Source organism: Hyla sarda, chromosome 4, assembly GCF_029499605.1.
Source record: "Hyla sarda isolate aHylSar1 chromosome 4, aHylSar1.hap1, whole genome shotgun sequence".
NCBI classification, from domain to species: Eukaryota; Metazoa; Chordata; class Amphibia; order Anura; family Hylidae; genus Hyla; species Hyla sarda.
In genome coordinates this window covers 350567090-350594295 of record NC_079192.1, presented here as the reverse complement: position 1 = coordinate 350594295, position 27206 = coordinate 350567090, and positions in this window count along the sequence as shown.

The window sequence follows — 27206 nt, the reverse complement described above, 5'->3', positions numbered from 1 at the left end:
GCTGCTGGGCTTGGGACTTACATTTTTGGATGTTAGCACTAGCTGACATACATGCTTAATTGAGATTTCAACATTTATCTTTCACTCTTAGGGGTTATGAGACCCTCTTGTGTACTCCTGCTGCTGACTGCTCCTGTCTGTGTCACTCAGCAACTACATGGTTTAGTGATGCTTTTGGGCTTTGGCCTTAAATTTTTGGATGGTAGCACTAGCTAACATTCATCTTCAATAGAGATTTCAAGATTCACCTTTTAATGTTAGGAATTGTGAACTCCTCTTGTGTACTCATGCTGCTGTCTATTCCTGTCCGTGTCATTCAGCAACTACATGGTTTAGTGATGCTGCCGGGCCTAGGACATTACCAATATATGTTTATTGTAGCACTAGGTACCATACATCTTCAATGGAAATGTCAAAATTCATCTTTTATTCTTAGGCTCTTTTCACACTAGTGATTTTAAGTTCCGTTGCATGTTCCGTCACGATTTTCGGCAAAAACCTACCGTTACAAAACCCCTGACGGCCGAGACTAAATCACATTGCAGCCTATGGGATTTTGTAACTGCCCGTTCGAACCCGTATATGCCCGTAATTCATTACGGACGTTATACAGTGACGGGACATTGTGGCGGAAAAATTACTGCAAGCAGTAAATTTTCCGCCACGATGTCCCGACACTGTATAACGTCCATAATGAATTAAGGAGATATACGGGTGCCAACGAGCAGTTACAAAATCCCATAGGCTGCAATGCGATTTAGTCTCGGCCGTCAGGAATTTTGTAACAGTCGTTTTTTGCCGAAAATCGTGACTGAACATGCGACGGAACTTCAATAACGGAAAAAATCACTAGTGTGAAAAGACCATTAGAGATTGTGAGGCCCTACTGTTTCCTCATCTGCCGCCAACTCCAGGCTGTGCCATTCAGACATTATATGGTCTCCTCATGCTTCAGCCAACTCCAGGCAGTGCCATTCAGCCACTATATGGTCTCCTCCTACTGTTGCCACCTACATGCTCTGTCATTGTGCTGCCATGTGACATGTGACTCCTTGTTAGATTTGGTCCTTTGTACCCACACGCCGGGGCCCGGGACATTAAAACATGGGAATAAAAAGTTCCATTTTAAAATCCTCAATTTCAAAATCTTAAATTTCTATTTTAACCCCTTAACCCTTTAAGGACCAAGCCCATTTTTGCCTTAAGGACCAGAAAGTTTTTTGCACATCTGACCACTGTCACTTTAAACATTAATAACTCTTGAATGCTTTTAGTTACCATTCTGATTCTGATTCTGTTTTTTCGTGACATATTCTACTTTAACATAGTAGTAAATTTTTGTGGTAACTTGCATCCTTTCTTGGTGAAAAATCCGTAAATTTGATGAAAAATTTTAAAATTTAGCATTTTTCTAACTTTGAAGCTTTCTGCTTGTAAGGAAAATGTATATTACGAATAAATTTTTTTGGGATTCACATATACAATATGTCTACTTTATGTTTGCATCATAAAATTGACATGTTTTTACTTTTGGAAGACATCAGAGGGCTTCAAAGTTCAGCAGCAATTTTCCAATTTTTCACAAAATTTTCAAACTCAATATTTTTCAGGGACCAGTTCAGTTTTGAAGTGGATTTGAAGGATCTTCATATTAGAAATACCCCATAAATGACCCCATTATAAAAACTGCACCCCCCCCAAAGTATTCAAAATGACATTCAGTCAGTGTTTTAACCCTTTAGGTGTTTCACAGGAATAGCAGCAAAGTAAAGGAGAAAATTCAAAATCTTCATTTTTTACACTCGCATGTTCTTGTAGACCCAATTTTTGAATTTTTGCAAGTGGTAAAAGGAGAAAAATTTTACTTGCATTTGTAGCCCAATTTCTCTCGAGTAAGCACATACCTCATATGTCTATGTAAAGTGTTCGGCGGGCACAGTAGAGGGCTCAGAAAAGAAGGAGCGACAAGGGGATTTTGGAGAGAACAAATTTCTGAAATGGTTTTTGGGGGGAATGTTGCATTTAGGAAGCCCTATGGTGCCAGAACAGCAAAAAAAACAAACACATGGCATTCTGGAAACTAGACCCCTCTGGGAATGTAACATGGGATAAAGTGAGCCTTAATACCCCACAGGTGTTTCATGACTATTGCAAATGTAAAAAAAAAAAAAATTTTTTTACCTAAAATGCTTGTTTTCCCAAAAATTTCACATTTTTAAAAGGGGTAAAAGCAGAAAATACCCCTCAAAATTTGAAGCCCAATTTCTCCCGATTCAGAAAACACCCCATATGGTGGTGAAAAGTGCTCTGCTGGCGCACTACAAGTCTCAGAAGAGGAGTAGTCACATTTGGCTTTTTGGAAGCAAATTTTGCTCTGGGGGCATGCCGCATTTAGGAAGCCCCTATGGTGCCAGGACAGCAAAAAAAAAAAAACACATGGCATACTATTTTGGAAACTAGACCCCTCGGGGAACGTAACAAGGGGTTAAGTGAACCTTTATACCCCACAGGTGTTTCACGACTGTTGCATATGTAAAAAAATTTTTTTTTTTACCTAAAATGCTTGTTTTCCCAAAAATTTTACATTTTTAAAAAGGGTAAAAGCAGAAAATAGCCCCCAAAATTTGTAACACAATTTCTCCCGAATACAGCGATACCCCATATGTGGCCCTAAACTGTTGCCATGAAATACGACAGAGCTCCAAAGTGAGAGCGCCATGCGCATTTGAGGCCTAAATTAGGGACTTGCATAGGGGTGGACATAGGGGAATTCTGCGCCAGTGATTCCCAAACAGGGTGCCTCCAGCTGTTGTAAAACTCCCAGCATGCCTGGACAGTCAGTGGCTGTCTGGTAATACTGGGAAGTAGTTGTTTTGCAACAGCTGGAGGCTCCGTTTTGGAAACCATGGCGTACCAGACGTTTTTCATTTTTATTGGGGAGGGGAGGGGGGCATATGTAGGGGTATGTGTATATGTAGTGTTTTTAACTTTTTATTTTATTTTGTGTTAGTGTAGTGTAGTGTTTTTAGGGTACAGTCACACGGGCAGGGGTTCACAGTAGTTTCTCGTTGGCAGTTTGAGCTGCGGCAGAAAATTTGCCGCAGCTCAAACTTGCAGCCGGATACTTACTGTAAAGCTCCCCCCATGTGAGTGTACCCTGTACGTTCCCATTGGGGTGGGGGGGGGACATCCAGCTGTTGCAAAACTACAACTCCCAGCATGCACTGGCAGACTGTACATGCTGAGAGTTTTAGTTTTGCAACAGCTGTAGGCACACTGGTTATGTATCACTGAGTTTGTGACCTAACTCAGTGTTTCACAACCAGTGTGCCTGCAGCTGTTGCAAATCTACAACTCTCAGCATGTACGGTGCATGGTGTACGGTGACTGCTGAGAGTTGTAGTTTGCAACAGCTGGAGGCACACCGGTCGTGAAACACTGAGTTAGGTAAAAAAAAAAAAAACTCTGAGTTTCACAACCATTGTGCCTTCAGCTGTTGCAAAACTACAACTCTCAGCAGTCACCGACAGCCAACGGGCATGCTGGGAGTTGAAGTTATGCAACCAGCAGATGCACCACTACAACTCCCAGCATGCACTTTAGCTGTTTGTGCAAGCTGGGAGTTGTAGTTAAACAACAGCTGAAGGTACACTTTTCCATAGAAAAAATGTGCCTCCAGCTGTTGCAAAACTATAAGTCCCAGCATGCCCATAAGGGAATGCTGGGAGTTGTGGTTGTCTGCCTCCTGCTGCCCTTTTTGCATGCTGGGAACTGTTGCTAAGCAACAGCAGGTGGCTGTCACTCACCTCCTGCTGCTGCTTCGGGACACAGGTCAGTCCCTGTAATGCACTGTAGCATTGTCCAATAGTCCAGGCAAGCGGATCTTGCTTCAGACCAGCTGGTTTCTGCTGCCCTCTGCCTTGGCTGTGCTCACACACCAGTGAGATCAGGTTCAGGGCCGCAACAACAACGCACGCAACTCCCCAGAACTGGAGTATGGGAGTGACTTTTTGCCCGAAACCTTCTGTTACTCCAAAACCCAAACTTCAATTTTATATCACAAGAAATTATACATACAGTACCTCCCATCCACCATTTTGCAAGCTGTTTGCTTACAATGCATATTTATTTTAAAATGCAGATCAGCCCACTGCTTTGCTCAGCTTGCTTTAGTATTGTAATGTGATAGCTTGTTCTGGAGTGACACTGCTGGGATCTGTAGTGCATCAACTGGACAGTAATTCAGGTGACAGGAGGTCACTGTCTGAGGTCAGCCTACTGATCAATGCTTTGCTCAGCTTGCTTTCTATTGGATTTGTAAAGGCTTTCTGGGATCAGGAGTTCATGCAAACTGTCTGCTCTCTCTCAGTTTTTTTCTGCAAGAAATGCAGTGCATGTGATCTTAGCTGCAAGATATGCTGGACTACCCTGGCATCATATCAGTATTTCTAGTACTTCCTCTATTCATTCAGGAGCCAAAATGCCTTGTGTTCTTGATTCCTTATACTAATAATGATGCCTTTGCCAGGCTTAAGCGAACCAAGCCTGGCAAAGTTTGAAAGTTCTGCAAGACGGTTTTCCTCTTAACTTCTGAGCGACACCAGGTTTGCCAGGCTCGGCTGACTCATTTCTAATTACCTTACATGTTATGGTTTTACTGTAAAAGTATTGTGCCATTTTTTATGAAATGCTTTCAATTCCAGATTCTGTTTATTTATGCAGACAATGGAATGCTAAAAAAAATTACATCTTAATCTTCTTGGTTATATTTATTAAATGAAACAGAATAATCAGATAACAGAGGAAGGGGAAGAAGCAACTTTTGTCTACCATCTTTCATACACTTCAAATATTATTCAATTTGTAAATTATCCCTTTCTGATTACCTACAAGGACACCCTACCCACAGCTATTTAATCCTTGGAATGATATAAACCTAAAACCCAGAAGAGAAACTTTATTTCCATTTTCTTAAAAACTCAATAATGTATTCTGTGACATAATTCTAATCTCTTATGATCAGAATATTTAATTGTTCCATCAATGTTGTTTAACAGCAACCTTTCAAGAAGTGTTTTCCTAACAATGAGGATATGTATGTTTCCTTATTCAGTTTGCGTGCTACGAGTAACAATATCCAGACTTAAGGGCATAAACATTATTCACAAAAGTGCCCAGCAGGACATCAGAAACAAATGAATTCACGTTTTAGGCTTTAGTGTTTGAGTTGGGATTTTAATTAGTGACATCATGGTTTCTTGAGACAGCAAGATTAAATATAAAAACATTTGCTTTCAAATGCCATGATTTATTTTGTGGACATGCCCTACATAATAATCGATAAGTCATTTTATACAAGCTATTTACTTACAGGATATACTGAAGCAAAGGGCTTTAAGTTCTCATTTAAAGTCGTCCATTTGGAGGTGTTAATTGTAACAATGCTAAGAATACATAGGGAAATTAGCCACAACTAGTGTTGAGCGAACACCGAACCTTAGAACTTTTGACAGTTCACGTGAATCAGTAAAAGAAAACACACCCAGAGGAAGCAGAAGGAGCAGGGGGAGGTGGTGTGACATCAGGGTGACCTGATTATCGTATCACTTGCTGGTTTTCCTGTCAATCAGCTCAAAACCACAATCCTTATTGCTGACCACAAAGCTCAGCAAGCCTTTGTCAAGGCTCATAGAAAAAAAAGACCAGAAGAAGTACTAAACAGAACAAAGCCGTAGCAGAACCAAATTATAGCAATACCTACGCAAAGCACCCTAAATGGAGTACTGCACCTTCACCCACTTTAAAAATGTACAGTCGTAAGCCATGCACCATTTATTGTATAGTGGTGGTTCCGGGTTACTGCAGTTCAGTTCACATTTACTTTAACGGAAGCTGAGCTGCAAATACCCATTGGCACCACTACACAATGAATGTCACATGACTTCCTGCCATGGTCATTTTGTATGTGTGCCAAATCCAAAGCTTGCACGAACCATGTCCCTGTACTCTGCTGATCAGACATTGATGGCCTATCCTGAGGACAGACCACAAAGTAAAAATACATTTTCAACAGTGAGCATTGATATTAAGCAATTAAGTATACTCTGCATCTACTCTACAGCTGAGTTCAAGGAAAGCTAACACAAAGATGGGACCATAGGGGCCCCCTATGGGGGGGGGGAGGAGCTGGAGGAGAATACTCCTTTTTTTGCTTGTTATATTCTGTTGATTGTGACATCCATACCTGGTGTTACATGTGTATGTGTTGCTTGCTGCTACTCATTCAAAGGGGAACCTTGTACTTGTAGACTTCTTCAGTGGGACTATTTCACTGGATGTAGGATCTGTGGCTTCTCCCCAACTCCCATAGGCAAGCACCATTTTACTGATGATTTGAAGGACTTTACCCTATGTTGGGATTGCCAGGAGAACAGAATGGTAAAACATGTTGAATTCCAATTGATCAACCCTTATATTACCAGAAAGATACGTTTCCACTAGAGGAGTCACTTACACAGAGCCAGTGTTAGACTATTTTGTGTCCTAGGCAAGTCCAGCTACTTGCAGACCCCCCACTTCCCCTTCCTCATTCATTTCAATTTAAAAAAAAACTTACCAACTTTGATTATTAAAAACAGGTTTGCAGAACGCTTTTGAGTACAATACAGAAAAAAACTCAGACTCAGTACATGTTAAGTAAAGCAATGCAGTGACCCCTTCAGCGGAATAGTGAGTGCTGCTATGGAGTATAAATACAGCATGTCACTGGGCTTTAAAAGCTCTGGTGCCTTAGGTTGTTTACTAACGGGAGGGGGGGGGGCAGCTTTGTGCCAGAGTCAGCTGTGGGAGCTCTGGTGGCTCTGAGTGTTGGCACTGCTGTTCCTTTAGAGCAGCGGTGTCGTAGTGAAAGAGCTACCTGGGCTAAGATGCCATAGCAGTTGCAGCACTGGTATGCATTTACATAAATGTTGCTACTGATGGGAGGACCTTCCTAGTCCTCTGGCTCTAGTTAGAGCAATTTACAGCAGCATCTCCTGGAGAACTTAAAGAGAGGGGAGAGGTCAATAAATTTAGAGGGTAGGGAGGTTGATCTATCCTTTTGGATAGAGAGACATTGTCTTTCAGGCTTCTGAGAGGAAAGAAGGGAGGATACTGTGTGGTCCCTCCCAACAGCCGGCCAGGTGGTCTCCGAAGGAATGTGGAATGGCTGAGGTGGAGAGGCAGTGATACATGTCCTGCAAGATCTAAAGCTGTTGAGCTTCTACTGTAGCACCTGTCTGACGAAGGGTCCATTTCGGACCGGAAACGTGTTGCGTTGTGCTAATCAGCCTTTTGGACAATAACCTTGGGTCCTTACTTATCTACTGCATCTGATCAGCGCCTGAAAACTTGATTTTTACTTCCAAGCATTTTCCACTGGACCAGTTGCCCTGATTCAGGACAAGCTACGGCTGCAGATTGGAGCATCATATAAAACCAGACTCCTACTGAGGTGTTGTGCTCTAAGCACAACCCTATATGGTGAGTGTAAAATCACTTATCATTGCATTGTTGTTTTTTATCCTTGACATATTACACTAGTGGCGCGTATCCCCTTTTTCCTCCTTTTTTCCGCCCCGGTGCTTCTACTGAAGATGGCCTTTAAGGCAGTTGACATCTATGCATTGATACATCCTTATGGTACCCCTGAGTTTGATATCAGTTTTGTTCGGCCGGAGGGACTTGAGCTCTTCTGGTCGAATTATGAGCTGGTAAAGAACGAGCCTGGCTGGCGAGACTTTGCCATTCAAGTGGTGTCTTGTCAAAACAGAGAGAGTGACCATTTTAACGCATTTTTTGGAGGTCCCAAAAAAGAACAGGGATGAATATGACATCTGGTCAGGGGCCTGGATGTTTATGGTTATGCTTAGGCGTTCAGGAAACACCATTAACCAACTTTTCTCGGAAGGGATCCTATCCAGATCATCTACCAGGGTAAGCAGAAGCTCTGTCAAAGATGTGGTGACTCCACACATTTAGTGCCAGTTGCACTGTGCAAAAGTGCACTCTGTGTGGGGGTGTATGCCATCTCTCTGCATCTTGTGCGGAGCTTAGGTCACCTATGTGGTGACTTGGGTGACCCATTCAGTCGCTGCCCTCGTTCCTTTGTCAACGCGGTTGTTGCCCCGGTGGAAGTAAGCCATGAGGTGGATTCTGCTGGGGGGGGGGGGGGGGGATGACTGGCGGGAATGAAGGGATGCAGGGGCCAGGGAAGAAAGGTAAGCAGAAGGCGACTGCTCAACTGAGGCGTCTCAAGAAGCACCAAAGGGATAGGAAGTCATAGGAGCATCAGACAACTGAGATGACTTCACATTTTGTCCCAGAGGTCAGTCTTACTGTTGAGGCCTTGAGGGATAGTGAACTGGATGAGGAGATTAGGAGGATCCACCATCTCCTCGCTGTCCACCCATGGTGAGAGTATGGAGATGGACAGAAACAAAGCAGGGTACTTGGAGAAATAAGAAAAGGGGAGAGTTAAGATCTTCTTCCACCTACCAGATGCCAAAGAAAGGTACAACTGACCTCCCTCTGATTGGTCTCTCAAACCGGTTCCGAGCACTCTGCAACATTTCCTCTTCGAAGGAGGAGGCTGGGGGTAAGGTTCCAGATGTTGCGGTGGGGCTTACAGGAGATCCTGAGTCCTTTCTCCCTAGGAAACCTATGTCTTCAGAGGTGGGGAGACTGGCCCAGAGTCAGGGGAAAAGGAAAATACAAATAAAGGGAAAATGGATACTGTACATCTGTTTCACTAAAGAGGGGTAAACCATCATCTGATGAGGAGGGAAGTGGGGTAGATGGGAAGGATAGTGTAAATCACCATTGATAGCAACACCCTCTCTTTTGACTCTGGCATCCACTTCTGCTCCACGGGAGGTTTCTGTCCTCCCTGAGCTCGCGTTATTACAGATGTGGCTAGATTTGTGTCCTTTGATTTTTTTTTTTGCCCATATAAATGCTGATATTTTATTTTTGCAGGAGACCAGGCTAACAGACATGTCATCTATATATAAGGCTAAAAGGGAGTGGCAGTCCTTTTTACCGCAGCTGTAGAATGCTGATGGGTTATTGAGTTGGAAATGGGGAGGTGCCTGATTATAGATGTCCTCATGAAGTGACAGAAGTGGGACCAGAAGTGTCTCTTTATGAGGATCAAGCCCTATATTTTTTTTACAAGTTGGCAGGTGGTCTTTGGAGGGGGCTTTAAAGGAGAACTGCGGCACAACACTTTTAACTTCCCCTGTGCCCGGGCTGCAAAAAGTGAAAAAAAAAACAAAACTTTAACTCATCTTCCTACGTTCCCCCGTTGTGCCGATATTGGCACCCCGTTCCTCTGATGCTGCTGTGCTTCCTGCTCCTTAGGCTCGGAACGTCTCACTGCGGTCAGCGTATCGCCGCCGCAGCGATATCCCGCCTCGGCCGGTGATAGGCTGACCGCACTGTCATGTAAAGAGCTCAGGCCCCGCCTTCTCCCTGCTGCCGGGCTCCTTACATGACAGCGCACTCAACCTATCGCCGGCCGAGGCGGGACATCGCTGTGGCCAGCGATACGCTGACTGCATTTTGACGTTCCGAGCCTCAGAAACGGAGCCGAGCAGCACCAGAGGAAGAGGACGCTGATATTGGTGCAATGGGGGAACAAAGGAAGGTGAGTTAAAGTTTTTTTTTTTTTTTCTTAGTTTTTGCATCCCGGGCCAGGAAGGTAAGTGTTGTGCCGCAGTTCTCCATTAATACTCTCAAGAATCCCAAGACAAGGGAGGTTCCAGAGACAAGCTGACTTATGATAGCGTCTCCCTTATTAGTAGATGTCCACATATGGCAAACCCCATGCAATGTGGGATTCACCTATAATAGGGGTAGTTGTAGGTTCAGAAAAGACAGATTTTATTTAACCCCTTAAAGACCAAGGACATACCAGTATGTCCCGAGTCCTCCCCCTTACTATAATGCAGGGGCCACGGCCTGGCTAATAGCACACGGCACTGATCACGGTGCCGCACTCTATTAACCCTTTAGACGTGCATTCAAAGTTGATCACTGTGTCTAAAGTGAAAAAAAACTGCTGCCGGTTAGCTCATGGGGCTGTTTGGGATCGCTGCGGCAAAATTGCGGCATCCCGATCAGCTGTAGGACATGAGGAGGGTCCCTTTACCTGCCTCCTGGTGTCCGATCGCCGAATGACTGCTCAGTGCCTGAGATCCAGGCATGAGCAGTCAAGCGGCAGAATCATTGATCTATGTTATCCTATGGGATAATAAAGATCAATGTAAAAGATCAGTGTGTACAGTGTTACAGACCCCTATGGGAGCTATAACACTGCAAAAGAAAAAGGGAAAAAAAAGTTAATAAAGATTCTTTAACCCCCTTCCCTAATAAAAGTTTGAATCACCCCCCTTTTCCAATTAAAAAAAACAACTGTGTAAATAAAAATAAACATATGTGATACTGCTGCGTGCGGAAATGTCCGAATTATAAAAACATATCTTTAATTAAACCACACAGGCAATGGCGTACGCGCAAAAAAAATTTCCAAAGTCCAAAATAGTGTATTTTGGTCACTTTTTATATCATGAAAAAATTAATAAAAAGTGATCAAAAAGTCTGATCAATACAAAAATAATATCGCTAAAAACTTCAGATCACGGCACAAAAAAAATGAGCCCTCATACCGGCCCGTACGCGGAAAAATAAAAAAGTTATAGGGGTCAGAAGATGACAATTTTAACCTCTTCAGGACACAGGGCGTATGGATACGCCCTGCATTCCGAGTCCTTAAGGACCGAGGGCGTATCCATACGCCCGTGGGAAATCCGATCCCCACCGCTAGCCGGTTGGGGACCGGAGCCGGATGCCTGCTGAAATCATTCAGCAGGCACCCCGGCACATCGCCCAGGGGGGTCCTGAGACCCCCCCATGTCGGCGATCGGAGAAAAATCGCATGTCAATTTAGACATGCGATTTTCTCCAATTCCGGGCTGATCGGGTCTTTGGTGACCCGATCACCCGGAAAATAGGGCTGATCGGAGTTGTCAGCAACAGCCCCGATCAGCCTAAGGGATAGGAGTGAGGTCGCAGAGCTGCGATCTCCTCCTATCCCATGCCATTAGTCAGAACTGAGTTCTGACCAATGGCAGCGCAGGACAGGGGGTTGCCATGGCAACCCCCCATTCTGCCCGCCCCTTGATGTCGAGGGGATCTGGGAAGAAGATGGAGGAGAAGATGCCTGGGGACCCGGGATCTTCGCTGGAGCCTTCTGGATACTTGCTCAGGTAGGGAATCGACGGGGGGGGGGGTGAATTGAAAGTGAAAATAAAACGATCTTTACTGTGGCAACCACTAGGAAGGCCAAACTACAACTCCCAGAATGCCCAGACAGCCAAAGGCTGTCTGGGCATGCTGGGAGTTATAGTTTTGCAACATCTGGAGGGTCACAGTTTGGAGACCACTGTTACAGTGGTGCCCAAACGGTAGCCCTCTTGATGTTGCCAAACTACAACTCTCAGCATGCCTAGACTGCCCAGGCATGCTGGGTGTTGTAGTTCTGTAACATCTGTCCCTTAAGATTTAGCAATTTTCATGAAATTTTTTAAAATTGCTGCTCTAATTTGAAGCCCTCTAATTTTTTCAAAAAGTAAAAATATGTCCATTTTATGATTCCAACATAAAGTGGACATATTGTATTTGTGAAGAAAAATAAAATGTATTGTGAATATCCATTTTCCTTACAAGTAGAGAGCTTCAAAGTTAGAAAAATGCAAAATTTTCTAAATTTTCATGAAATTTTGTGATTTTTCACCCAAAAAAGGATGCAAGTAACGCCGAAAATTTACCACCAAAATAAAGTAGAATATGTCACGAAAAAACTATCTCAGAATCAGAATATTTGGTAAAAGCGTTTTCGCGTTAATAATGCGTAAAGTGACGGTGGTCAGAATTGCGAAAAAGGGCTCAGTCCTTAAGGTGAAAAAGGGCTGTGTCCTTAAGGCGTTAAATAAGTTATGATTTTTTTCCAGAAGTACAACAAAATCAAACCTATATAAGTAGGGTTTCATTTTAATCGTATGGACCTACAGAATAAAAATAAGGTGTCATTTTTACCAAAATATTTACTGCATAGAAACGGAAGCCCCCAAAAGTTACAAAATGGCTTTTTTTCCCTTCAATTTTGTCGCACAATTATTTTTTTCTGTTTCACCATATATTTTTGGGTAAAATGACAGATGTCATTACAAAGTAGAATTGCCGGCGCAAAAAATAAGCCATCATCTGGATTTTTAGGTGCAAAATTTAAAGGGTTATGAGTTTTAAAAGGTAGGGAGGAAAAAATGAGAGTGCAAAAACGGAAAAACGCACGGTCCTTAAAGGGGTATTCCAGGCCAAAACTTTTTTTTATATATCAACTGGCTCCAGAAAGTTAAAAAGATTTGTAAATTACTTCTATTAAAAAATCTTAATCCTTCCAATAGTTATTAGCTTCTGAAGTTGAGTTGTTGTTTTCTGTCTAACTGCACTCTGATGACTCACGTCCCGGGAGCTGTGTAGTTCCTATGGGGATATTCTCCCATCATGCACAGCTCCCGGGACGTGACATCATCATTGAGCAGTTGGACAGAAAACTTCAGAAGCTAATAACTATTGGAAGGATTAAGATTTTTTTAATAGAAGTAATTTACAAATCTGTTTAACTTTCCAGAGCCAGTTGATATATATAAAAAAAGGTTTTGCCTGGAATACCCCTTTAAGGGATCAAAGGGGTACTCCACTGGAAAACAATTGTTTTTTAAATCAACTGGTTCCAAAAAAGTTAAACAGATTTGTAAATTGCTTCTATTTAATCTTACTCCTTCCAGTACTTATCAGCTGCTGTATACTCCAGAGGAAGTTCTTTTCTTTTTGAATTTCTTTTCAGTCTGTCCACAGTGCTCTCAGCTGGAACCTCTTTCCATCTCAGGAACTGTCCAGAGCAGAAGAAAATCCCCATAGCAAACCTATCCTGCTCTGGACAGTTCCTTACATGGACAGAGGTGTCAGAAAATGGCACCGTGGTCAGATTGAAAATAAATTAAAAAAGAAAAGAGCTTCCTCTGTAGCATACAGCATCTGATAAGTACTGGAAGGATTTAGATTTTTAAATAGAAATACTTTACAAATCTGTTTAACTTTCTGACACGAGTTGATTTTAAAAAAAAATTCCACCAGAGTACCTCTTTAAAGGAGGAAGCAATGTCTGTTGCTGTGGTGGAGTTCTCCGATCACTGTTTAATTTTGCTTTCTCTGAATGTTACATAGGACCCCTGGATGGGCAGAGGCTATTGGATGCTCAATTTGTCTCTCTTGGAATAAGCGGAGATAAGACATTCCTTTGAGGATTTTCTTTAGAGCCATGTACCATTGCTGGGCCTTTGTAGCATTAAGTCAAAGTGGTAGGAGATTGTAAAATATTATGAGATGTGGTAAGGTATTTTTTAATATACAATATCATTGTAATCTTTGGATCAAGGTAATTGAGCAAGGGTATAAGAAACAAGATGGCTGAACTGACCTTTGGATACAAGTTAAATATATAAGTTAAGCTAGCTGAATCCTAAAGATAGAATAGGTAACCTAAGAAGTGTTTCATGACCATAACTAGGGATGTCCCGATACGATACTAGTATCTGAATCCGGGCAGATACTGGACATTTCCATGGTATCGGGGACTCCTTCAATGTCCCCGATACCATATCGGATACCTGCTGCCGCTCCACTGCCCGGAGTAGTGAAGAAAGCAGTGCCTTGATGTGTTCTGTGTCCCGATCTTCACTATCACCAGTTCTCCCGTCCGCATCATAGTGTTCTTTGGAGGAGCATGTGATACACTGTGACATGTATGTCACATGCTCCTCCATAGATCGCCATGATGCCGACGGGAGGACAGAGCAGCAGCACCCGACAGAACAGCTGCAGTTGAGCTGTCTACAAGGGTGAGGGCTGCGGTCTACAGGGGGCCTGCTGTCTAAAGGGGGGCCCTGCTTGCTGTCTAAAGGGGGCGCCCTGCTAATGTCTAAAGGGGGGCCCTGCTAATGTCTAAAGGGGGAGGGGTGCTGCTAATGTCTAAAGGGGGAGGGGGGGCTGCTAATGTCTAAAGGGGGCCCTGCTAATGTCTAAAGGGGGGGCCCTGCTAATGTCTCAAGGGGGAGGGGAGCTGCTAACATCTAAAGGGGCCCTGCTAATGTCTAAAGGGGGCCACTACCTACTATTAAAGGCAATCTTACAGCAGAGTCACCTGCACTAACTTGAATTTATAAGTAGATAGTGCAGGTGACCTAGTTTTATACCGCTGCTCACCTTGTGATCATCAGCACAATCGCTCCGGAGACATCGGTCTCGCCGCCAATGCAAATTCCCTGTTCTGTCCAATGGAGAAGAGAAATCTTGGCTCATACTACAGCAGCTGCCTCCATTGTACACAACAAGGAACCCACATATCAGCACGGTAAGCACCCTGGTGTCAGATTCCCTTTAAAATAAAAGTACTCGTACTTGGTATCGGGGAGTACTAGAATTAAAGTATCGGTACTCATACTCAGTCTTAAAAAAAATGGTATCGGGACATCCCTAACCATAACTGTATACAATAACTATATGATTACATAAACAAACCTAAATCGAATCTTTAGCTTGTAAGGAAGTGTTCAACATCCAATCAGAGTTTAGTTAATGATATATAAATTCAAGACTTCAAAGCTGAACTAATGAAGGAAGGAGGCGGGGACAAGCCAGACCAGACCAAGCCAGCCTGAAGTAGGACACATGAGGATGTCTGGATGAAGAAGGATAAAAGAAGGAGGCCATGGTAAATGGACATTTCATGATGAATCTACCATGTTATATGAACTTGTTAGGCCTAGGAGGGTGAGATAAGATTATTCTGCCTCTATTATTTAAGGATCTCCTACATAGTGTTTATTTAGTCTAATATTTTTAATTGTACTTAAAGACAATGGGGGAGATTCATCAAAACCAGTGTAGAGGAAGAGTTGTACAGTTGCCCATGGCAATCAATCAGATTGCTTCTTTCCTTTTTGAAAAGGCCTCTGAAAAATGAAGGAAGCAATCTGATTGGTTGCTATGAGCAACTCAAACTTTTCCTCTGGACAGGTTTTGATAAATCTCCCTCAATATACCTATGTATGTAAACTGTCATTTTCATTCAATAGTCAATAAATAATACATGTGTTTATACAAAAAGCCTGAATGATAATTCTCCACCGTAGATAAGGAAGGTTTTCATAAATTGACATTTCTAACAGAGATGTTCAAAAAAAGGTTTGCAGGATTCTTCCACAAGCTCTCAGCCATCAGAAGCCTATACAGGTACCGCTTGTACAAGGGCCTGTGTCAGAAACTTGAGCACCCTGTCTCAACTGGAAGTAGTTGTGATGGTATTTCCAGAGAGTCCTAGCTGATGAAGTGCCAGTATGACAGACACGCATCTTTGGTTTTTGAGAAGGATTACGATAAGTACCGCTCGCCCGACCCTTAGAGAAACTGCAAGATGTCAGTGAATAGTAAAGTTGTCTCAGGACTGATAGATCCTTGACAAAGTCCAGATCAGGGATTACTTAAGGTCGTCAGGATCTAGATTGAGATAGGGTATCAGCTTTCTTGGCTAAAACCATCCCTGAACCAGGAATAGACCCCTCTCTTGACGTTTTGACAGAGATGATCCGGGAAGAGTAAGTCAGGATGGTGATTGATGGGCTTGCCCTCATAAAGTCACTCGGTTTCAATAAGACCTTTAAAGTGTAGCTCCCACCATCCATTTTTTTTTCTGTCCCTGCCTATTGCCCATCTATCCCTAACCCCCTCCCTGCCTTTAAATTTTTTTTTTTAATTATATTAAAATGGCTTTTTGTCTGCCTGGTAGTGTGCTCACTACCAGGCAGACTTCCCCAGCAGGCATGACGTCACTGATGCCTGCTGGGGCCGACACTTCTGCCCTTAGTTCACTATACAGGGTGCCTCCAGCTGCTGGCTGTCAGGGCATTCTGGGAGTTGTAGTGGTGAAAAAGCTGGAGGCACACAGTGGTGAAAACAATAAACTTTGTTAGCGCAGCAGTGCTACTCCGCTCCCGCTCTCCCCCCCCCCAGCCTCTAGTGCTGAGCAGCGGTGGCACTCTTCTGAACCCCGCTCCCCCCCACCCATGCCTCTAGTGCTGAGCGGCAGTGCTTCCCCGAACCCCGCTTCCCCCACCCCATTCCTCTAGTGCAGAGAGCATATTTTCCCATCCGGAGGATCAGCGCAGCAATGAGTGCGCGCGCTGCCTCCAGACAGGGTAACGGGGGCGGGGCCGCGCGCGAGGCCAGTGGAGCTGGCCAATGTGCGCAGCCCCAGCTATCAGCATGCTCGCTTTCTCCTGTTTGATTGACTTTAATTTAGACTCATTGCCAGGCTTAAATGAGTCGAAATTCAGTAGTGACGTCACTGCCGAATGCATTGGGCCACTAGGAGGGCGACCCCCTAGTGGCCGAATTAAAAAGTGATTTTAAACTGGTTTAAAATCACTTTTTTAAATTAAAGTATATTAGATATATGTTGTAGTACTTAAGTACTACAACAAATCAATTGTTTTACTTCATGACAGTGCCCATTGAACGACACTTTGGTTCCCATCTTGACCAGCTGAAGTCAATGAGGAGGTCAGCGCTGATCATCCTGTGAAATGGTAAAGACCTGCCCCGCATTGAGAATTGGTATCCCAGAGTGCTTCTCAATGTGGACAGAAATATTCTGGCAAAATTGCTGCTTAATCAGCTGGTTTGCAATTGATCTTTTCCTTAGGAGGATTGATTGTGGGTCATTGGCGGGGGTGAGTATGGACCTGGCGGTGCTGGATTCGGTCCTGAGGGTGGTAGCATATGCCGATGATGTCACCCTGTTTGTCTCCTCACAAGAGGAAGTCCAATGGGTGATGTCAGAGGTGGACTGCTACTCGGAGGCATCCGGGTTCAAGATCATTCAGGATAAATGCGAGAGTCTCTGGCTGAGAGGGTGAGATCCGGGTTTTGATCTCCTGGATGCCCTTCCATATACCCAGCAGTCCTCAGCATCGAATTTGGCCAAGGGGATTACCCCCAAAAAAACTGGGACAGCAGGCTTAAGATCGCTGCTCAGAAGGTGGATCAGTGGAAGGGTTGGTCTTTGGTCCTCCGGGAAAGGGTTAACCTGATCAAAATATTCCTACTCCCTTTGCTTATATATCTGAGCAGTGTATGCATGTTGTCAGAGCCTCTCTGGACCCGGGTCTACAGTGTGTTCTTCCAAATGTTATGGGGGAATAGACTGAACCTAGTGAAGCAGGAGGTTACTTACCTTATGAGGATTCAAGGGGGTTGTGTATGGTCAATCCTGTGGTATTCTTAGTTAATACCTTTCAAATGTGGCAAACCTCTGTAATGGAGTGCTCCTCCATGGGTATTCTCCTGTAGGAGATGGTTTTAGCCATTCTTCCAGGAAGGGAAGACAGGAGGCACCTTCCGGCTTATGCTACCCCGATTCTGAAGGTTATTTGTCTGTGGGGTCTGAGAGTGTGGGAGATTAGGATCCTGTCTTCCCATTTCCAGAGCCCATTTGCACTCAAGGATTGCCCAAGTTGGGATATGGGGGTTGGTTTAGGGCTTTTGAATTCTATCAGGATCCCCTTGAAGCTTTGGGACTTGACTTGGCACTGCTTTCATGGGAAACTGTGTGTGAGAGACAATCTGAAGTGCAGGAACTCTGGGGACGGGGGATATCCCTGTGAGGAGTGTGTAAGAATGCTGGAAAGCATGTAGCATTTTCTGCTTTATTGTCCCTTTAACCCAGAGGTTTACAACACGGTGGGTTCTTCCATTGGTTGGCATAGGCTGGACAGTCTCTTCTATGCAAAATGGGCCTATGGGGCATTCAGGAACCTTGGAGGCTGGGACCTGTCATGCGTTCTGACTAGGTCAGAATGAAGCGAAGAGATAGGAGTCTCTATTGTGACCCTGACAGCCATGTTTAAGCCGATACATGTAAAGATTAACTTTAAATATTTAAATTATAAATGTCATTTAATTGAATATGAAATGGTGCATAACAGACATATATGTTATACATATTCTACATATTATTAGTTGTACACAGTACAAGTCATAACACGTGTTATTATAATTTTTATTAGAGTTTCAGAATTGCAGTGTTGTTCTATTGTTTCTCATAAATACCCCTTGCACTTTGTCAGTAATCCCACCTCACATATTAAGGCCTAGCAGTTGCATATGCTTAACCCCTTAAGGACAATGGACGTACTCCTACGCCACCGTTTCCGAGTCCTTAAGGACCGAGGACGTAGGAGTACGTCCTGTCCATTCCCGGCCCCCCGCCGCTAGCTGGAGGGGAGCCGCTGCCCGATGCCTGCTGAAATCGTTCAGCAGGCATCGCGGCATATCGCCCAGGGGGGGTCATGATGACCCCCATGTCCGCGATGGCCGCAGATCGCTGAACAATTCAGCCCAGCGATCTGCAGCGGATTCCGGGTCAATCGGGTCTCCAGTGACCCGGAATTACTGGCTGATCGGGGCCGTCTCTGACGGCCCTGAACAGCCATATCCAGCAGGGGTGATGTGGCACCGGTTACCGGCCGATCAATCAGGGCACCTGCTGCGAGTATCACTCTCGCAACCCACTCCGCCCCTCTTCCGGAGGACGTGAGCGGGTGCGGGAAGAAGACCCCAGGAGCTGGGGACCCCCGATCCCAACATTGACGCCTGGGATCGGGGGTCCCCAGCTCCTGGGGTCTTCTTCCCGCACCCGCTCACGTCCTCCGGAAGAGGGGCGGAGTGGGTTGCGAGAGTGATACTCGCAGCAGGTGCCCTGATTGATCGGCCGGTAACTGGTGCCACCTCACCCCTGCTGGATATGGCTGTTCAGGGCCGTCAGAGACGGCCCCGATCAGCCAGTAATTCCGGGTCACTGGAGACCCGATTGACCCGGAATCCGCTGCAGATCGCTGGGCTGAATTGTTCAGCGATCTGCGGCCATCGCGGACATGGGGGTCATCATGGAGTGACGGCGCGGCGAGGGACTGACCTGCAGCGGAGAAGCAGTAGGAGATGAGTGAAAGCCTCCTGCTGTTGCTTAGCAACAGCTCCCAGCATGCAAAAAGGGCATGCTGGGAGCTGTAGTTATCCAACAGCAGGTGGCAGACCACCACAACTCCCAGCATTCCCTTATGGGCATGCTGGGACTTATAGTTTTGCAACAACTGGAGGCACATTTTTTCTATGGAAAAGTGTACCTTCAGCTGTTGTATAACTACAACTCCCAGCTTGCACAATCAGCTAAAGTGCATGCTGGGAGCTGTAGTGGTGCATGTGCTGGTTGCATAACTACAACTCCCAGCATGCCCGTTGGCTGTCGGTGACTGCTGAGAGTTGTAGTTTTGCAACAGCTGAAGGCACACTGGTTGTAAAACACTGAGTTAAGTAGCAAACCAGTGTGTCTCCAGCTGTTGCATAACTACAATCCCCAGCCAAAGTAGTATGCCTCCAGCTATTGCATAACTACAAGTCCCAGCATGCCCTTCCGCTGTCCGTACATGCTGGGGGTTGTAGCTTTTGCAACAGCTGAAGGCACACTGGTTGCAAAACACTGAGTTTGTTACCAAACTCGGTGTTTCACAACCAGTGTGCCTCCAGCTGTTGCAAAACTACAACTCCCAGCATGTACTGATAGACCGTACATGCTGGGAGTTGTAGTTTTGCAACAGCTGGATGTTTCTCCCCCCCCCCCAATGTGAATGTACAGGGTACACTCACATGGGCGGAGGTTTACAGTAAGTATCCGGCTGCAAGTTTGAGCTGCGGCAAATTTTCTGCCGCAGCTCAAACTGCCAGCGAGAAACTACTGTGAGCCCCTGCCCGTGCGACTGTATCCTAAAAACACTACATTACACTACCACAAAACAAAATAAAAAGTAAAAAAACACTACATATACACATACCCCTACACAGCCCCCCTCCCCTCCCTAATAAAAATGAAAAACGTCTGGTACGCCACTGTTTCCAAAACGGAGCCTCCAGCTGTTGCAAAACAACTACTCCCAGTATTGCTAGATAGCCACTGACTGTCCAGGCATGCTGGGAGTTGAACAACAGCCGGAGGCACCCTGTTTGGGAATCACTGGGGTAGAATACCCCTATTTCCACCACTATGCAAATCCCTAATTTAGGCCTCAAATACGCATGACGCTCTCACTTTGGAACCCTGTCTTATTTCAAGGCAACAGTTTAGGGCCACATATGGGGTATCGCCGTACTCGGGAGAAATTGTGTTACAAATTTTAGGGGGTATTTCCTGCTATTACCCTTTTTAAAAATGTAAAATTTTGGGAAACCAAGCATTTTAGGTAAAAAAATTATATATATTTTTTTACATATGCAAAAGTCGTGAATCACCTGTGGGGTATTAAGGTTCACTTTACCCCTTGTTATGTTCCCCGAGGGGTCTAGTTTCCAAAATGGTATGCCATGTGTTTTTTTTTACATGCCCCCCAAAAACCATTTGTCGCTCCTTCCCTTCTGAGTCCTCTACTGCGCCCGCTGAATAATTAACATAGACATATGAGGTATGTCCTTACTCGAGAGAAATTGGGTTTCAAATACAAGTAAAAATTTTCTCCTTTTTACCCCTTGCAAAAATTCAAAACCTTCATTTTTTACACTCGCATGTTCTTGTAGACCCAATTTTTGAATTTTCTCCTTCACTTTGCTGCTATTCCTGTGAAACATCTAAAGGGTTAAAACACTTACTGAATGTCATTTTGAATACTTTGTGGGGTGCAGTTTTTATAATGGGGTAATTTGTGGGGTATTGCTAAGATGAAGACCCTTCAAATCCACTTCAAAACTGAACTGGTCACTGAAAAATTGTGAAAAATGTCAAAATTTCTGCTGAACTTTGAAGCCCTCTGGTGTCTTCCAAAAGAAAAAACTCAAATTCTCCACAATAACAAATTAGTTTCTCAGAACACCATAACAGCTTTGTTTGTGGTATCTCTAAAGGTCCCAGCTACAATGCCTTTCATAATGAGACTATCTATAAACAATATGGTGTTGATAGTTGTTATGAGGTCATATATCTTCTTATTTTTCTTATATTTTAAGTAATTGAAAATATTTAACCTCTTAATTACCATATATGGTCCCAGGCATGTGGTGTTATAGGGACACCTAGAAGGAATTGTGTTGTTACTGTCCAGAGAGGCTGCTTATATCCCTATTGGTCAAGGGTTTCATACCCAGCTCTAGCTTCGGAGAGCAAGCACGGGGTGCAAGTTTCACACCACCGATAATAACTAGCCTGGGCCCTCAGCAGTCTGTATGGAGCGGGCTTCGGACTCCTGCCCGCTCCATATTCTGCAGCCCCCGGCTGTTCTCAGTAGCCGGGGGCCGCGGCTAATAGCCAGCATGCAGCGATCGCCGCGGCTTGCTATTAACCCTTTAGATCGCCGCTGTCAAAGCTGACAGCAGCGTCTAAAGGGACATGTGTATGCTCCCTGGTGGGCTAGTGGGGTGGATCCCCCCCCCCCCCGCAGCGCTATCGCAGGTGGGCGATACACTATGGAGGTAGTCGCAGGGCTTACCTCTGTTCCCTGCCGTCCCGTGGCTCTGTCATGTCAATGGATCAGAGATCAATAGAACTCTATTCATCTGTAAGAGGAACCTAATGATTCCTCCTATAAGTCTAATAAAGTGTAAAAAAAAAAAAAGTTTTAATAAAAGTTTAAAAAAAACACATTTACCCTTCCATGTTAAAAGTTCAAATCACCCCCTTTTCCTATATAAAAACTAATGCTAACATAATAAAAATAAATATATTGGGTATCGCTTTGTGCGTAATTGTACAACCTATTAAAATCTGAGACCACGTTTTTTGTTGTTGTTTGTAAATTTATACGTGGAGGTGTGTAAACTCCATATGTTAATGCGTATTGAACATTTTCCAGGCAGCATTAGGGTTGCACCTGTGAGGCCATGCACCTATATCAGCCAACTTGGGTGGGGCTTGTAGCCTCTCTCCCCCCTTCCATTGTATGTGTGCTTAGTCACGCTGGAGGGAACTGGGAGCAGGCTACATGTCGACCTAGTGCTGCTGTAATTGCCCACTGGCCCCTGGTTTTTGCTTATTACGCACAGGTAGGTTAGCGTTAGGTCCCGTGCCATCTGAGAAACCTTGGCGTTGGTGTGCGGGCTCTGGTGTGTCCTTCATATAAGGATACACTGGCGAATGTCTCAATTTTAACATCAGTGTTGAGGGATTAGCCAATGTCATTGTAAACATCTACCACAGTAGTGCACCTACATTTCTGTATTGTATTCTAATTGTTACACATCCACACCGTTTATCTGGTGTAGGATTCTATTGTGGCACTTGTAGTCCACTGCAGGCATCCTCCATTGTATGCATTTTTATGCTGGGGATCGACCCTAGCAACGGACTACAAGGGCAGGATCTGCTCCCCCAGTATATATGCACAACTGCATTTGGGGTTGAGCACCTCCAGCCATTTGAGACCACGTTTTTTGTTGTTGGCTATTAAAATCTAACATTATGTATCCTGTACAGTAAATATAAAAAAAAAATACCAAACCACAGAATTTAAATTTTTATAATATCCCAGAGAAAAAAACAAAGTTAAAAAGTGATTAAAAAGTTAGATCAATACCAAAATGGTACCGATACAAAAAAAAAAAAAACAGAATATGGCGCAAAAAATGAGCCCTCATACAGCTTGGTATGTGGAAAAAAAATAAAGTTACAGGGGTAAAAAAAATTTAAAAAGTTCAGAATTTTTTCTTTTTATTTGTAAGACATGATGTAAACTATACAAATCTGGTTTCGCTGTGATCAGGCGGCCTAAAGTATGAAACTAACATGTTTTCTCAACCATAATGTAAATGGCGTAGAAAAGAAAACCAACAAAACGGCAAAATTATCTTTTACTATTTCAATTTCAAATATATATATATATTTTTTTTTTTGTTTCGGAGAATAGGTTATTGAACAATTAAAAGGTATCATTATAGTAGGTAGTTATAGGGCGAGGAAGAAAAAACAAGAGCGTAAAAGCGATAATTGGCCCGGACAAGTGGATCGTTATGAGGGACAAGTAGATTTTGCTCCATTTTAGTCCCGTGGACAAGTAGTTTTTTTTAATAAAATGTCCACACCCCCGAGTCTTCTAGAAAATAGGGGGCACATGGGAGAGAAGAAGCCACCAGGAGGTATCATCTAATAATATAGTCTTCTAAGAGAAGGCGGGGGCCTGCATGGAAGCACCATGAGGCATAAGGGTATCATGGGACAATAAGCCTTCCCTTGGAAGCTACCTGAGAGGCGAGGCCATGAGGAGCCATAGAGGTTCTGTCAGATAACTAAACAATGGTCCTATGATTACACCTTATTCCCCTCTTTCCCATTACTTACAGTTAGAAGTCTCACATATATCTGGTAGCACACTAGTTCTTATTTGATTGTGATCATTTTACTATGTGGATGAAAATTATGTCAATTAGTACATATGGTGAAATATCTTTCCTAATCTCCAATTTGAGATGATAGGTTCTAGATTACAGAAAATTCTCCCTTCTACTGCAGAGAATGGGGTGTGTTCTGTGCATATTAATGCCTACGTATACTGCATATAGCATAGTCTTATATTTCACCATCTAATTGACATAATACAAATATATCCACATGGAAAGTTATTTAAGTATTCCTCTAAATTTATTAAAAGGGATAATAAATATGGTATTGTACCTAAATATGTACACCAGATATTTCCTCCAAATTTAGTACCACAGACTTCACATCTGTACTTAAATATGTACTGCCAGATATATATGGTTACTTAGAAGGGGCTGGAGAACTCATACAAGTCACCTCCATTCAATATATCCAGATATTAGATATTGGCCCATTCTTTATATCATTTTCTCTCAGAGTAATACCATGATATGATGTTTAACTGACCATTGTTGTAAACTGATACCCTTTTCTTTACTGTTAATTTTAAAGGGGTACTCCGGTGCTTACACATCTTATCCCCTATCCAAAGGATAGGGGATAAGATGCCTGATCGCGGGAGTCCCGCAGCTGGGGACCACCGGGATCATGCACGCGGCACCCTGTTTGTAATCAGTCCCCGGAGCGTGCTCGCTCCGGGTCTGATTATGGTCGACCGCAGGGCCGGCGATGTGTGACGTCACGCCTCCGCCCCCGTGAGACGTCACGCTCCGCCCCTCAATGAAAGCCTACGGGAGGGGGTGTGATAGCTATCACGCCCCCTCCCATAAGCTTGCATTGAGGGGAGGAGCGTGACGTCACACGCCGCCGGCCGTGCGGTCGACCGTAATCAGACCCGGAGTGAACACGCTCCAGGGACTGATTACAAACGGGGTGCCCCGTGCATGATCCCGGGCGTCCCCAGCTGCGAGACTCCCGCGATCAGGCATCTTATAAGATGTGTAAGCACCGGAGTACCCCTTTAAGGTAACTACTTAAATAAGCTTAGAATGATTCATTAATGTTCTACATATGTTTCTATCTCTTTAAGAATTATTACCATATAGATGTAAGCTACTAACATTGGCTTATAGGCCCAGATTTATCAAACTGTGTGAGAGAAAAAGTGGAGGGATTTTCCCATAGTAACCAATCACAGCTCAGGTTTCACTTTACCAGAGCTCATTAGCTGAGCTGTGATTGGTTGCTGTGGAAAAATCACTCCATATTTTCTCTCTCACAGTTTGATAAATCTGGGCCATAATGCTTTAGTAATATTATATATGAGCATACAGTGGTCCCTCAACATACGATGGTAATTCGTTCCAAACGACCCATCGTTTGTCGAATCCATCGTATGTTGAGGGATTCGTGCAATGTAAAAGTGCATTTAATACTCACCTGTCCCCGCCGCTCCGGACCGCGTCCTCACCGCTCCCGATGCTGTCCCGCTGCTCCGGCGTCTTCTTCAGGATCCTCTGGCTTCTTCCGCATCTTCTCCGGTGTTCGGGCCTCGCTTTCTGGTGACGTTATTACGTTGCTGTGCCGGGACAGCGTGCGCAGCTACGTAATAACGACGCCGGAAAGCTAGGCCCGGACCCCGGAGAAGATGCAGAAGACTCTGGAGGATCGCGAAGTGGACACGGAGCAGCGGGGATAGGCAAGTGAACCTGTCCGGGATGCTTAAACTGCTATCCGACAGCAGCTTAAGCATTTTGCGCTGTCGGATAGCAGTAAATGCGATGGCCCGACATATAAAAGCATCGTATGTCGATGCTGACATCGACATGCGATGGCCTCTGAGAGGCCATCTTATGTCGATTTGATCATATGTCGGGGCCATCGCATGTATTTGATTGGTGACTCATATATACATATAATCATTGTGTTTCTATACTGATGTGTGTTTATTAAACATAAACAATAAATCTGCATTATTTTAGAATAACTGTGTATCACTTATGATGTTGCAAAAGTACCGCCAAGTGCCAATCAATGAACTAAACAATTTTGGGTAAATAGTCACGCCCAGAGACATGAATTGCATGGTTTATATTTTTGGCAATTCATCAGGTCACATATTTAGCAATTTTGGTGATCATAGGTCATAAGGTGATAATGGCGTCATGACCTACCGCATTAAAATTGCGACAAATCAGAGCACTTTATTTCTAGTCAGCTTAGTGGTCAGGTACCACAGTTGGAATGCATGGTGTTTAGTGTTGACACAGCGTAAAATCCTCCCTGTGCATGAGGTGGTTAGGAACATACTGGGTGACCTTTTGAAGGTGCGTTCTGTGGAGTACGAGAGGCTGGGTGCTGGCAGTGCCTCTAGTTTGTGGAGGAAACTCCAGAATAGACCAAAAGGGGACTATTAAGGCCAAAAAACAAGACTCATTTCCTAACCCCAAGGCCATAGCCCGGGGTGCAAAAACACCTCTAGTTAGCCCCCCTATTAAAATATAACTTTTATTGTGTATATGATTAAAATGAAAATAGTGATAAACCCAGCAATGTGATGATTAAAAATAGGATGTAAGGTAGGATAGTGCTTGTATGGTTAGAGAAGCATAGCTCCAATGTCAATGGCTCTGCAGCAGCCCAACATCCCTACTCTGACACCGGCTTAAAACACTAGATTGCCGCCTCTACATGTTTCGCCATCTCCACGGCGTTCTCAAGAGGCAAAATGTTGCTCATCTACCTCCACTGTATCAGGGGGAGAAGGAATACGTTCCGGAAAAGAGTTGAGCACAACAGGATTTAACAGAGACATGTGAAAAACAGGATGAATCTTCATGGATCGTGGGAGTTGGAGCCGGACCGCTACTGGACTAATAATCCGGATAATCTTAAAGGGCCCAATAAATTTCTGTCCCAGTTTTGGAGAAGGCACCTTAAGTTTCAAATTTCTGGTGGAGAGCCATACTTTATCTCCTACCTTAAACATTGGTGCTGCCTACGAAATTTATCTGCCACCTTCTTGTAGTTTTCTTGAGCCTTTTCTAATGTTGTTTTGATTAGTTCCAAATTTTGCTTTAACTTAGAAATCCTTTCCGCAACTGCAGGCATAGGTGAAACAGCAGGGAATTTGGGTAGAATATTTGGGTGATATCCCAAATTCGCAAAAAAAGGAGTTTGCTTAGTGGAGGCATTTTGGGAGTTATTATAGGAAAACACAGCCACCGGGAGCAGATCGACCCAATCATCTTGTAAATGACAGATATAGCATCGCAAGTACTGTTCCAGGGTCTGATTTGTGCGCTCAGTTTGTCCATTAGATTGTGGGTGAAAGACGGTTGATAAGTTAACCTCAATATCAAGTGCTGAACAAAAACCCCGCCAAAATTTTGATGTAAACTGTAAACCCCACGATCCGAGATAACTCCATTAAAATGAAATACATTCTGAACTACAAGGTCAGCAGTGTCTTTAGCGGAAGGTAGGCCGGTACATGGAATGAAGTGTGCAGCCTTGGTGAGCCGGTCAACTACTACCAGAATTGTGTTTTTTCCCTTAGAGGTAGGTAGATCTACGATAAAGTCCATGGAAATGGAACCCCAGGGACGAGATGGGATCGGCAAAGGCTGTAACAAAC